This window comes from Cetorhinus maximus, chromosome 25, assembly GCF_964194155.1.
Source record: "Cetorhinus maximus chromosome 25, sCetMax3.hap1.1, whole genome shotgun sequence".
Taxonomy (NCBI): Eukaryota; Metazoa; Chordata; class Chondrichthyes; order Lamniformes; family Cetorhinidae; genus Cetorhinus; species Cetorhinus maximus.
In genome coordinates, this window is record NC_135903.1 from 31,066,134 (window position 1) to 31,078,682 (window position 12,549).

At 44.0% G+C, this 12,549-nt stretch overlaps 1 long non-coding RNA gene across 1 annotated transcript; it reads left to right on the top strand.

Moving 5' to 3' along the window:
* The first annotated feature begins 985 nt into the window (after window positions 1-985).
* On the top strand, window positions 986-12,253 carry LOC144667747 (uncharacterized). Its single transcript, XR_013573370.1, has 4 exons — window positions 986-1,146; window positions 3,235-3,292; window positions 4,560-4,624; window positions 12,040-12,253. It is a non-coding gene; the product is annotated as an uncharacterized LOC144667747 (long non-coding RNA).
* Window positions 12,254-12,549: the final 296 nt, after the last annotated feature.

Genomic DNA, 12,549 nt, shown 5'->3' on the forward strand with positions numbered 1-12,549 from the left:
TCGGAAGATGAGGTGCTGTTCCTCCAGTTTGTGTTGAGCTTCACTGGAGCAATGCAGCAGGCCAGGGATGGACATGTTGGCATGAGAGCAGGGTGGAGTGTTGAAATGGCAAGCGACAGGGAGGTCTGGGTCATGCTTGCGGACAGACCGAAGGTGTTCTGCAAAGCAGTCACCCAGTCTGCGTTTGGTCTCTCCAATGTAGAGGTAACTGCATTGGGAGCAACGAATGCAGTAGACTAAATTGAGGGAAGTGCAAGTGAAATGCTGCTTCACTTGAAAGGAGTGTTTGGGCCCTTGGACGGTGAGGAGAGGGGAAGCAAAGGGGCAGGTGTTGCACCTTCTGCGGTTGCGTGGGAAGGTGCCGTGGGAGGGGGTTGAGGTGTAGGGGGTGATGAAGGAGTGGACCAGGGTGTCCTGGAGGGAACAATCTGTCTAACTCAGCGTTGAATATATTCAATGACCCTGCCTCTACTGCTCTCTGGGGAAGAGAATTCCAAAGAGTAAGGGCCCTGTGAGAGAGGAAATTCCTCCTCCTCCGTCACCTAATCCAGCAATTTACCGCAGTGTTCTTTACCCGAGCCTTCGACATAATACTTAGAATAAAGGGAGCAGTGTGGATGACTTTGTAAACTGATGCCTCTGAAATGCATGGATGAATAGATAAGACCACATGGTGCTGTGTTTAAGGCTGCACTTAGGCAGAGAGACACTGCCAGGGAGGCGGAGGGAAGTGAAATCACGTTTTAAAATACTGTGGCTTCAACTTCGAATGTAAGGATGGCAGTGTTAGAACATAAAACTTAAAGTTTGCGAGGAAAAGCGACTGCAATTGTTGCAGGAAAGCAACTGCAGACCGCAAAGGCCTTCACCGGCAATTTATGGCGTCCTGTTGCTGAGCAACGGCTGTAATTTGTGAGCAGGTCTCTGTGGGAGCTGTCAATCCAAAGCCAGGGTTACTGTACTTTCAGCGCTGTTCACTGGGCTCTGTGCAGTTTTATTTAATCTTCGCTCGCATCCCCCAGGCACACATTGTGCTTTCAGTTGCAGTGAACACTAAGCTCTGTAACTCTGGCAATGGCTTCTGCACAACATTGGGAAGGAAGGCGCAGGCAATGGATTGTGGATAAAAGAATCAAGGCCCATCAGGTAGGGTTCTTCAGTAACATGCTCCTTGCAAGGACAGCATGTGCCACCTTGACAAACACCTGCTAGTGGTGATGCACCGAATAGATTAAGACTAACGGTAACCAGAAGGGAAGGGCCCTTTTTGATTGTATTGGCAAGTCGGTCACTTGTGAGCCAGTCTTTCATTGCTAAGTGTGGGTTTCTCGCTATCTCGTGGTTGTAGGATTGCCCTGCCAGAATCTTGCAACACTCAGCGCATGTCACTTGTTTATTGTGCATACAGGCGCTAATAAAACTCTTGTCAGATTCTGGGCTAACCCAGTGTCCACATCACACCGGCAAAGGTTGGTTTTTAAAAGGTGCAAATACTGGGAATACACAGCAGCACCATCAACATCTGGTAGATGATGGGTTAAAGTAAAGGGACTTGCACAGCTCATACTTAACTAGTTCTGACCGAAGATCTACACCATGGAACACTGGGCCGAATGGCCTTTTTCTGTGCGGTTCATGCTGTATAATTATAATGTAACTCATATTATTTAAGACCAAAGTAAAAGCAAAATACTACGGATGCTGGAAACCTGGAATAAAAACAGAAAGCGTTAAAAATAATCCGCCAGTCTGGCAGCAACTGTGGAGAGAGAATAAAGTTAACGTTTCCCGTCCAATATGACTCTTCTTCGGAACTATTTAAGACTGACTTTGTCTGTGTTTCCAGCATCTTTTCATTTCTCCAACAGGGGGGTCATCGGATAGCGACCAGTAATGGTCTAACCTCGCCCTCCCGCCACTCCATCACATATCTAAGTGGATTAGCACAGATCAAACCAAGCATTTTCCCCATCATTATGGCTCAGTTCCTCATTGAGAGAAGCTCAGTCACACGGTGTGTTGATGAATGCAGTTGTGAACGTCTTAATAGTTGTTTAGGTAGAAGTTGTTGTCTTTTTTAATTAAATATATTGCATTGTGAGCCGTGCTAGTGACGATGGTTCTTGGGGGTCTCGTAGGCAACCGAAAGCTATTTGTTGACGCTGGTGGTTGAGAAATTTGTCCATTGCCGGCCTTGGTGAATCCTAGCAAGCTTTTGTTCCGTTTCCAGCAGATGTGCAAGACTCACGGGTCGAAAGTCCCAGCAGAAGAATTATTTTAAGAGTAACATGGCAGCACCTATTTGGTATAGAGCCTGCAGGGACAAGCAGTTTACCTGTGTGCATTGTCCTCTAAGAAGCGGCTGCACCAACATGCATAATACAGGGTCGCCAACCCTTTATGGATTGGCCTGGAGTCTCCAGGAATTGAAGAACAATCTCCCAGACGCTGCTGTGTGCAACCCTGGAGAAAAATCATCAGGGGGATATTAAAAATGATTTTTTTGTCATTTTCTTTGAATGTTTCTCTTAACCAGATAGGAAAATATTGAAAATGGGGCAGGAGGGAAGCTGTTTGGCTCACAGTCAAGCATTATCCAATTGGGTAATGAGTCTCTGAAGGAGAGATTCTATCTCCACTTGGAGAGGCAAGGTTTGATCAGGGATAGTCAGTATGGCTTTGTCAGAGGGAGGTCATGCCTAACAAATTTGATTGAATTTCCCCCCCCTCCTTAAACCAGCTTATATTTCACCCCTTTCCCATTTCTACTTAGTTCTGTTGAAGGGTCATGAGGACTCGAAACGTCAACTTTGCTCTTCTCCGCCGATGCTGCCAGACCTGCTGAGTTTTTCCAGGTATTTCTATTTTTGTTTTGGATTTCCAGCGTCCGCAGTTTTTTGTTTTTATCTCTTTGGGTAATGAGTCTTCTTGCTTTCCAATTGGTGTAGGAAGACAGTGCATTACAATAATGGATGTGTTGGCCGACTAATGGCTGGAGTGTTTGGGTTGGGTGGGGGGGTGCAAATTATATGATGAAACCTCCAGGAATATATTTAATCACAGTTGGCAACCCTAATACTGAGACTTTAGCATTAAACTAAGACCAGAGAATACCACCCGCAGCTGTCCTTGTCCCTTATCAATGAAAACTGTACACTCTCCAGGGCTGGTTTCTCGACACGATGTTTGACTAGTCCATGATAATAAAATTTGACTTCGTTGTTACTGTTTCAGGATGAGCTTATAAAAAGGAAACAGTCTAAATCTTCAGATCAACCAACAACAAGCAAAGGTACAAAGGCAGTGAAGTATGTCATGTATAAACTTTAACTAAGATATTTCCCCTTGCATTAGCTCCGCTGGTTTTGTGTTACCTTTTACTCTGGTAAGTGCTACTCGAAACTCGCCTATTCTGTTCCTCCTAAATTGCAATACTGTAAACCTGCACTCTCTCCCTCATTGCTTTATTCAGTGTTAAAATCAACATCATCTCACTGGTTGCTACTCTATCTTATTCTGTTCTGTGACAACATAAGTGTAGAATTCCTCATATCTCAGTTTTTCCTTCCTCCCAGAGTGGACCCATTTTAAAATCAAAACACAAGGTAAACCATTTGCTATTTGACTTGTCTTCTTTCCAATTCTTAGATTTTTAACCTACTTTCATCCATTTCCTTTAATACAAAACTTCCCTGGTGCTATATTTTCAGTTTTATGTTGCCATTTTCCCTATTCAATCCTGTCGCTAGCGCAGGAATACTGTTCCTCACTGTGCATGGTTGGTGTGTGGTTTGAGGGATCAGACAGTCGCAGATTCAGGTGTTGAGTCCTTGTGGCTGCTTTCCCCGTATATCTCTGAATTAGTCCAGCTGCCAGACCATGGATTGAGATGGTTTGAGTCAATTCAGACGTTTGGAGTTCATTGGGTTTACACTACAAAATGGAGGTCAAATTTGGACCAAATTTACCACAAAAGGGACAGATGTTTTACAGCAATCAAAGTAGCAGCCTCACTCTGTGTCATCCTCCTGAAGACCTTAATGATTTAAAGTATGAGTTTGAGTTTTCCCAATAGCTTAATGAATAAGTGCACCATGCAATGTTATTCTAACCGTTACAGAGGAGAAAGCCCTCAGCTTCATTTTCAGGTCCGTGCAGACTTAGCTGAACTGAACCAGGACAGGCAGTGGAACCTCACAGGTTCTGTGGCACAGAGTGGGGAGGTAATTAATTGGTGCTTCTACTCCTGGTCCACATCAGTGGCTCCCGCTAGAAAGTGCGTGCATATGTGTGTGTGTGTGGACATCGAGTGGTTTATGATTGGGGGAGATGCACCCAAAGTCCAATAGCCTGTCAATATTTCCTATCCATGTTCACGCATGGAAAATGGCTACTTAGGCGAGGTGCCAGGAGCTGCAGTATCTTTTGAACCTCATGAATTACGAATCAGTGCTGTCAGGAGAGGAGAAAGGAGGCTAGGCAAGGAATGGTAAACTTCCAACATGTCACGGATATGAATGTAAAATTACACTGATTGAGATTTTCTCTCTTCCTGGAAGCTCCTGACCCGGAAATATCAACTGAAGATCGGACCCCTGGTTACAAACACATTAGAAGATACTCAGTAAGTGCTCACATATCTATAATTTTGCTTTTTAAAAATTCTTTCACATAACATGGGCGTTGCTGGCTAGGCCAGTATTTATTGTCCGTCCCTAATTGCCCTTGAGAAGGTGGTGGTGAGCTGCCTTCTTGAACAGCTGCAGTCCATGTGGTGTAGGTACTCGCACAGTGCTGTTGGGGAGGGAGTTCCAGGATTTTGACCCAGTGGCAGTGAAGGAACGGCGATATATTTCCAAGTCAGGATGGTGAGTGGCTTGGAGGGGAGCTTCCACGTGGTGGTGTTCCCATGTATCTGATGCCCTTGTCCTTCTAGATGGTAGTGGACGTGGGTTTGGAAGGTGCTAAGGAGCCTTGGTGAGTTCCTGTAGTGCATCTTGTAGATGGTACGTACTGCTGCCTCTGTGGATCGGTGGTGGAAGGAGTGAATATTTATGGATGTGGTGCCAATCAAGTGGGCTGCTTTGTCCTGGATGGTGTGAACCTTCTTGAGTGTTGTTGGAGCTGCACTCATCCAGACAAGAGGGGAGTATTCCATCACACTCCTGACTTGTGTCTTGTAGATGGTGGACAGGCTTTGGGGAGTCAGGAGGTGAGTTACTCGCCACAATATTCCGAGCCTTTGACCTGCTCTTGTAGCCACAGTATTTATATGGCTAGTTCAGTTCAGTTTCTGGTAAATGGTAACCTCTAGGATGTTGATAGTAGGGTATTCAGCGATGGTAATGCCAATGAATGTCAAGGGGCGATGGTTAGATTGTCTCTTGTTGGAGATGGTTATTGCCTGGCACTTGCCTGGTGTGAATGTTACTTGCCACTTGTCAGTCCAAGCCTGGCACTTGCCTGGTGTGAATGTTACTTGCCACTTGTCATCCCAAGCCTGGATATTGGTGCTGCATTTGGACATGGACTGCTTCAGTATCTGAGGAGTCGCGAATGGTGCTGAACATTATGCAATCATCATTGAACATCCCCACTTCTGACCATATGATAGAAGGTCATTGATGAAACAGCTGAAGATGGTTGAGCCCAGGACACTACCTTAAGGAACCCCTGCAGTGACGTCCTGGAGCTGAGATGATTGACCTTCAACAACCACAACCATCTTCCTTTGTGTTAGGTATGACTCCAACCAGTGGAGAGTTTTCACCCTGATTCCCATTAACTCCAATTTTGCTAGATCTCCTTGATGCCACACTCGGTCAAATGCTGCCTTGATGACAAGAGCAGTCACTCTCTCCTCTGGGGTTCAGCTCTTATGCCCATGTTTGAACCAAGACTGGATTGAGGTCAGGAGCTGAGTGGCCCTGGCAGAACCCAAACTGGGCGTCAGTGAGCAGGTTATTGCTAAGCAACTGCCGCTTGATAGCACTGTTGATGACCCCTTCCATTACTTTACTGATCATCGAGAGTAGACTGATGGGGCGGTAATTGGCCGGTTTGGATTTGTCCTCCTTTTGTAAACAGGACATACTTGGGCAATTTTCCACATAGCTGGGTAGATGCCAGTGGTGTAGATGTACTGGAACAGCTTGGCTAGGGGCGCGGAAAGTTCTGGAGCACAAGTCTTCAGTACTATTGCCATAATATTGTCAGGGCCCATAGCCTTTGCACTATCCAGTGCCTTCAGTCATTGCTTGACATCACGTGGAGTAAATTGATTTGGCTGAACACTGGCATCTGTGATGCTGGGGACCACTGGAGGCCGACATGGATCACCATTCGACACTTCTGGCTGAAGATTGTTGCAAATTCTTCAGCCCTATCTTTTGCTTTACTGTGCTGGGCTCCCCCATCATGGAGGATGGAGATATTTGTGGAGCCTCCTCCTCCAGTGAGTTGTTTAATTGCCCATCACCATTCATGAATGGATGTGGCAGGGCTGCAGAGCTTAGATCTGATCCATTAGTTGTGGAATCACTTAGCTCTATCACTTGCTGCTTATGCTGTTTGGAATGCAAGTAGTCCTCTCTTGTAGCTTCACCAAGTTGATACCTCATTTTTAGGTATGCCTGGTGCTGCTCCTGACATGCCCTCCTGCACTCTTCATTGAACCAGGGTTGATCCCTGGATTGGTGTTAATGGTAGAGTGGGGCATATGCCGGGCCATGAGGTTACAGATTGTGGTTGAGTACAATTCTGTTGCTGCTGATGGCCCACAGCACCTCATGTTTGCCAAGTCGTGAGTTGCTAGATCTGTTCGAAATCTATCCCACTTAACACCGTGGTAGTGCCACACAACATGATGGAGGGTATCCTCAATGTGAAGACGAGACTTTGTCTCCACAAGGACTGTGCGGTGGTCACTAATACCGATAGTGTCATGGACAGATGCATCTGTGGCAAGCAGTTTGGTGAGGATGAGGTCAAGTATGTTTTTCCCTCTTGTTGGTTCCCTCACCCCTGCTGCAGACCCAGTCTAGCAGTTATGTCCTTCAGGACTCAGCCCGCTCAGTCAGTAGTGGTGCTACAGCGGCACTCTTGGTGACGGACATTGAAGTCCCCCACCCTGAGTACCTTCTGCAACCTTGCCACCCTCAGCGTTTCTTCCAAGTGATGTTCAACATGGAGGAACATTGACTCATCAGCTGAGGGAGGGTGGTACATGGTAATCAGAAGGAGGTTTCTTGTCCATGTTTGACCTGATGCCATGAGACTTCATGTAGCCTGGAGTCCATGTTGAGGACTCCCAGGGCAACTCCCTCCCGGCTGCGTACCACTGGACATATCAGGGATGGTGATGATGGTGCCTGTGACATAGTCTGTAAGGTATGGTTCTGAGAGTTTAACTCTGTTAGGCTTTTGAATAATCTGTGGGACAGCTGTCCCAATTTTAGCACAAGGCCCCAGAGGTTAGTAAGGAGGACTGTGAAGGGTGGACAGGGTTTGCTGTTGTCGTTTCCGGTACTTAGGTCAATGCCAGGTGGTCCGTCCAACTTCATTTGTTTTTGTAGACTTTATCGTGGTTTGATACAACCAAGTGGCTTTAAGACAATTTTTGAGGGCAGTTAAGAGTCAACCATGTTGCTGTGGGTCTGCAGTCACATGTAGGCCAGACCAGGTAAGAATGGCAGATTTCCTTCTCTAAAGGACATTAGTGACCTAGGTGGGTTTTCATGACAATGGTTTCATGGTCACCATTACCAAGGCTAGCTTTTTTAATTTCAGATTTATTAACTGAACTTAAATTCCACTGGCTGCCATAATGCAATTCAAACCCACGTCCCAGGGCATTAGCCTGCACCTCTGGATTACCAGTCTGGTGGCATTACCATTACACCACCGCCTCTCCCCTATCTCATGGAAACACAACATTTAACTCTTTGGTCCTTTAAAAAAAGAGCATTCAAAGCTAATTTTAATGCAGTACGTAATCAAGATATGCTATCAATTAGCATCCAAGCTTTTTGTAGAGAATTTTTATATTGTAGCCAATAGCAATTTTTTTTGTCTCTCTCTGCATTACTCTGCTCAATATATTACTCCTCAGCCAGTAGACTGGCTAGTTCCATTGCCTGTACCATTGCTTGCAACAAGTTTCCTCTGATTTACCCCTCCCCACCTTTCTTGTGGGGAAGAACCCTACCAAAGCTCAGTGTATCACAGTCATGATTGCTACCTTGCCGTAGGGACAATGGCTGGCACACATATATATCCTGTACACATATAATTGGTGCGATGTAGCACACTGCTATATCATTGAACTGCCTTCAATTAATTAGTTATTTCTAAAATAACTGCTTTTTTCTCTCATGTGTCAAAATAACAGAAGCAGCAATCATTTAAAGTATTTCTTAATGGGACTGTACGTTCTGCAAGTACACATTTAACCTGCAGATTATTTTAATATGGTAGGAGTGTAAGTACTCAGAGCGCAGGCTCCATGCACAAATCTGAATTATAAGCTGTGCTATGTACATGGTTTAGACAGGGACAAAACTAGCATTTTTGGGTTTGTATTTGGGATAATCAGATCTAGTAACTTTAGAACTTTATTAACACATTATTGTATGTGTATATATATATTATATTTATGAGTGTATGAATCCTCAGATTTTCCTGTGAGCTTTTTCAGTGAGTATCTGAGCTATAAAGACGAGACCTATTCCCTGATGGATACTGATTCAGCTGATCTCAGCTAAGGCAGCACTGGGGGAAGTACAATTGATTAACTAGGGGAAAGTTGGACATGGTCCCTGACCACCATGTAGCAACCCCTAGTGAAGTAAATATGTTGAGTTAAAGCAGAATCTAGCTCAGTGTGATGACCACATAGTCAAATAGCCTGCAGGATCTCCCATAAATAAAAGAGGGCACCTGAGACCAATGAAACTATACCATCAGCAAGGGGTCAATACATTCTGTGACAGGAAGGGATTTAGAGAAAAAAAATTGGGGCAAATATTTAAAAACCCTGCTCAAATGTGGAATGTATGCGCTTAATAAACAAAACATTTATATGATACAGATTTAAATCCAACATAGGTGGTTGGTCACTTCTGAAGCAAAATCAATGGACAAATTGGCTATGCCACTATTGTTAAAACATTTGACTCAAAAACTTTTATTAGTGCTGAATGGCAAGATATGTTTTAAGTTGGCCACTAAGGTATCGTGGACCAATGTATTTGGACTCCACCTGGAGCGCTGCAATTTCTATGTGGTGAATGGCATGCCTGATGAGTCATTTATAAATACAGTGTAAGTTTATTTGGGAAAATTGTGGTTACTAATAATTGTTCACTGCTATCATAATGCATCTCCACCCAGCAATTTATATGTAAGCCAACCCTTTTAGCTTAAATTCATAGCAAAAAGACAAGCTTCCATATATACCCTGCTTCTGTGATGTGGAAACTTGAACCCTTCCTGTATTGTGAATGGGAAAGCCTTCCATGGAACTGATAATTATTCTGTTACCATTGGATTATGTAGCAGAGGCTATGAAGGCTGCCTACAGTATTGCCCTGTCTACTACGAAATGTGCTACTGATCTACGCACGCTCCTTCTGGGACTGTAACCATGACATTTTTTTAAACTGTCGGTATCTCCCTCAAAGCTAGATGTTTGCTTCAATATTTTACTGCACTGTTTTGACCAAATGGACATCTGTAGTCCATGCGAGGGCTCAGTTACCAGGGGGCATAGATTTAAGGTGATTGGCAGAAGGATTAGAGGGGTCATGAGGAATAACATTTTCACCCAGAGGGTGGTGGACATCTGGAATTCACTGGCTAAATCGTGTTTAAATGCTCAACTCATTTAAAAGTTACCTGGGTCTGCACCTGAAATGCTGTAACCTGCAAGGCTACAGACCAGGTGCTGGAAAGTGGAATTAAAAATGAGCGGCTAGTTTCTTTTTTTCTCTTCTTTTGGCCGGTGCAGACATGATGAGCTGAATGGCCTCTTTCTGCGCTGTAACTTTTCTATGGTTCTATGAACCATGGAACCTGTGAAGAAAGCACAGCTCCATCATGTCTCTAACATATCTAAATGTATGTCTTCTTATATTAGCACAGCCTGACAAAAAATAGTCAATTTAAAGTTGATACACTTTTAAGACTTCTGTGTAGGAAAATACCTCATGCAAAAACGGGTCTAGGTATATCGACATGTGTGGAGGTTACTTGATGCAGCCATGTGTATACAAGTTAATGACATCTCTCGTTAATAAATATGGTTAAGTATCCATATCAGACACTCAGTCACAGGATCCACAAGAGAAGGAATGTTGTTTGATATGAAAGTTTGCCTTCAAAAGGAAGCAAACCACCAGTGTGACAGCTAGTCATATCCTATCTACTTGAATGATAGGCTTGATTATTACCTTAGTGGAAAATAACTTCTCGATCTTGGGTGTTCAAATCTTCCTTTGGATTTCAAAGATAATTCAAGGAGTTGCAGGTTTTCTGTGTGTTGCAGGTTTGACTGTTTTCTGAACTAGGAACTCAGTTAAAAGAACCTGGAAAGGACACTGAGATATTGAAAGTCTATTTCCAGACCCTTCAACAGTCTGTGGGTCAAGCCTTATGTTGCTGATTATCTGCTGAATTCTTTCACTTCTGTGAAATTACCTTACTAGCAGATACATTTGGCTGTTCCAATCTTAAACATTAGTGTGACAGCCTTTCGGAGTGAAAAGGGGAGCATGATGGGTCCCCCACACAATCTCTGGTGTGAAATATCAAGGTGAAAGGGTTATTGTTCATCTGCACATTCATGACATGCATGAGAATGCACATTTCAGTTCGTAGTTATAGTGTCATAGAGGTCTACAGCACAGAAAAAGGCCCTTCAGCCCATCAAGTCTGCGCCGGTCAAACAAGTACCTAACTATTCTAACCCCATTTTCCAGCCCTAGGCCCATAGCCTTGTATGCCATGGCATCGCAAGTGCACATCCAAATATTCTTAAATGTTATGAGGGTTTCCGCCTCTACCATCCTTTCAGGCAGTGAGTTCCAGATTCTCACCACTCTCTGGGTGAAAAAATTCTTCCTCACATCCGCTCTAAACCTCCTGCCCCTTACCTTAAATCTATGCCCCCTGGTTACTGATCCCTCCACCAAGAGGAAATGTTCCTTCCTGTCTACCCTATATATGCCCCTCATAATTTCATACACCTCAATCATGTCCCCCCCTCAATCTCCTCTGCTCCACGGAAAATAACCCATCTATCAATCTCTCCTCATACCTAAAACTCTCCAGCCCAGGCAACATCCTGGTAAATCTCCTCTGCGCTCTCTCTAGTGCAATCACATCCTTCCTATAATGCGGATTCCAGAACTGCACGCAATACTCTAGCTGTGGCCTAAGCAGCATTTTATAAAGTTCCAGCATAACCTCCCTGCTCTTATATTCTATACCTTGGCTAATAAAGCCAAGTATCCCATATGCCTTCTTAAACACCTTATCTACCTGTCCCGCTACTTTAAGGGACCGGTGGGCATGCACACCAAGGTCCCTCTGATCCTTGGTACTTCCCAGGGTCCTAACATACATCGTATATTCCCGTGCCTTGTTTGTCCTGCCCAAGTGCATCACCTCACATTTATCTGGATTAAATTCCATTTGCCACCGATCAACCCATCTGATCAGCTCATCTATATCCTCCTGTAACCTAAGGCTATCCTCCTCACTACTTACCAGCCCACCAATTTTCGTGTCATCTGCAAACTTACTGCTCAACCCTCCTACATTCAACCCTCCTACAGTTGACAAAGGCTCGCTATGGAACTGCCTTTTTACTTGAACCTGTATCAAGAGTGTTGTGAGAGAACCAGAATAATATATACAGATTAAAAGAAAAGCTCCTTAAGTATGTTAAACATTAAAGCATAGACCTCGACATAAAGGTCTTGCCTGTTTAAATGAATGCCATTATGATTTATATGTGCTCTGTTCCTTTTTGTGCTTTAGTCCACAGACTATAATCAACAATGGTGAAGAATTGAACCATCCATCAGGCATCATAACCTCCAGATAATGAAAACCCTTCCCTCCGACTGAGAAAAGTTCTGTATGTTTTAGTCAGTACCAGGATGCAAAATAGTACAGTTTGTTACATTCAGCTTGTTGAACAACCTCAGGACCAGTCTAAAAAGCTCAAGTAAATAAAAGCTTTTCAACATTATTCATTATTTGTCAGCAGTCAGCACAATGCTTCTCTCTTTCCTTTTCAATTACCTAGAGTTCTGTTACCAGAACTATTTTTGTGTAATCCTGAAAGTTATTATATATCTCCATACCCCTGTATGAGCCCTTGTGAACAAGTCTAGGAGGTGTATAGCAACATATTTTAAAACATATTTTCCTTCCTCTTGATCTGCTCCTTTGCAGCATACACTATTCCCAGGTTTGATTAACAACTCTTTCAAACCATTTGCTCAAGTTGCTCGAAAATAGTCCCGACTGACTTCTGGATTGGAA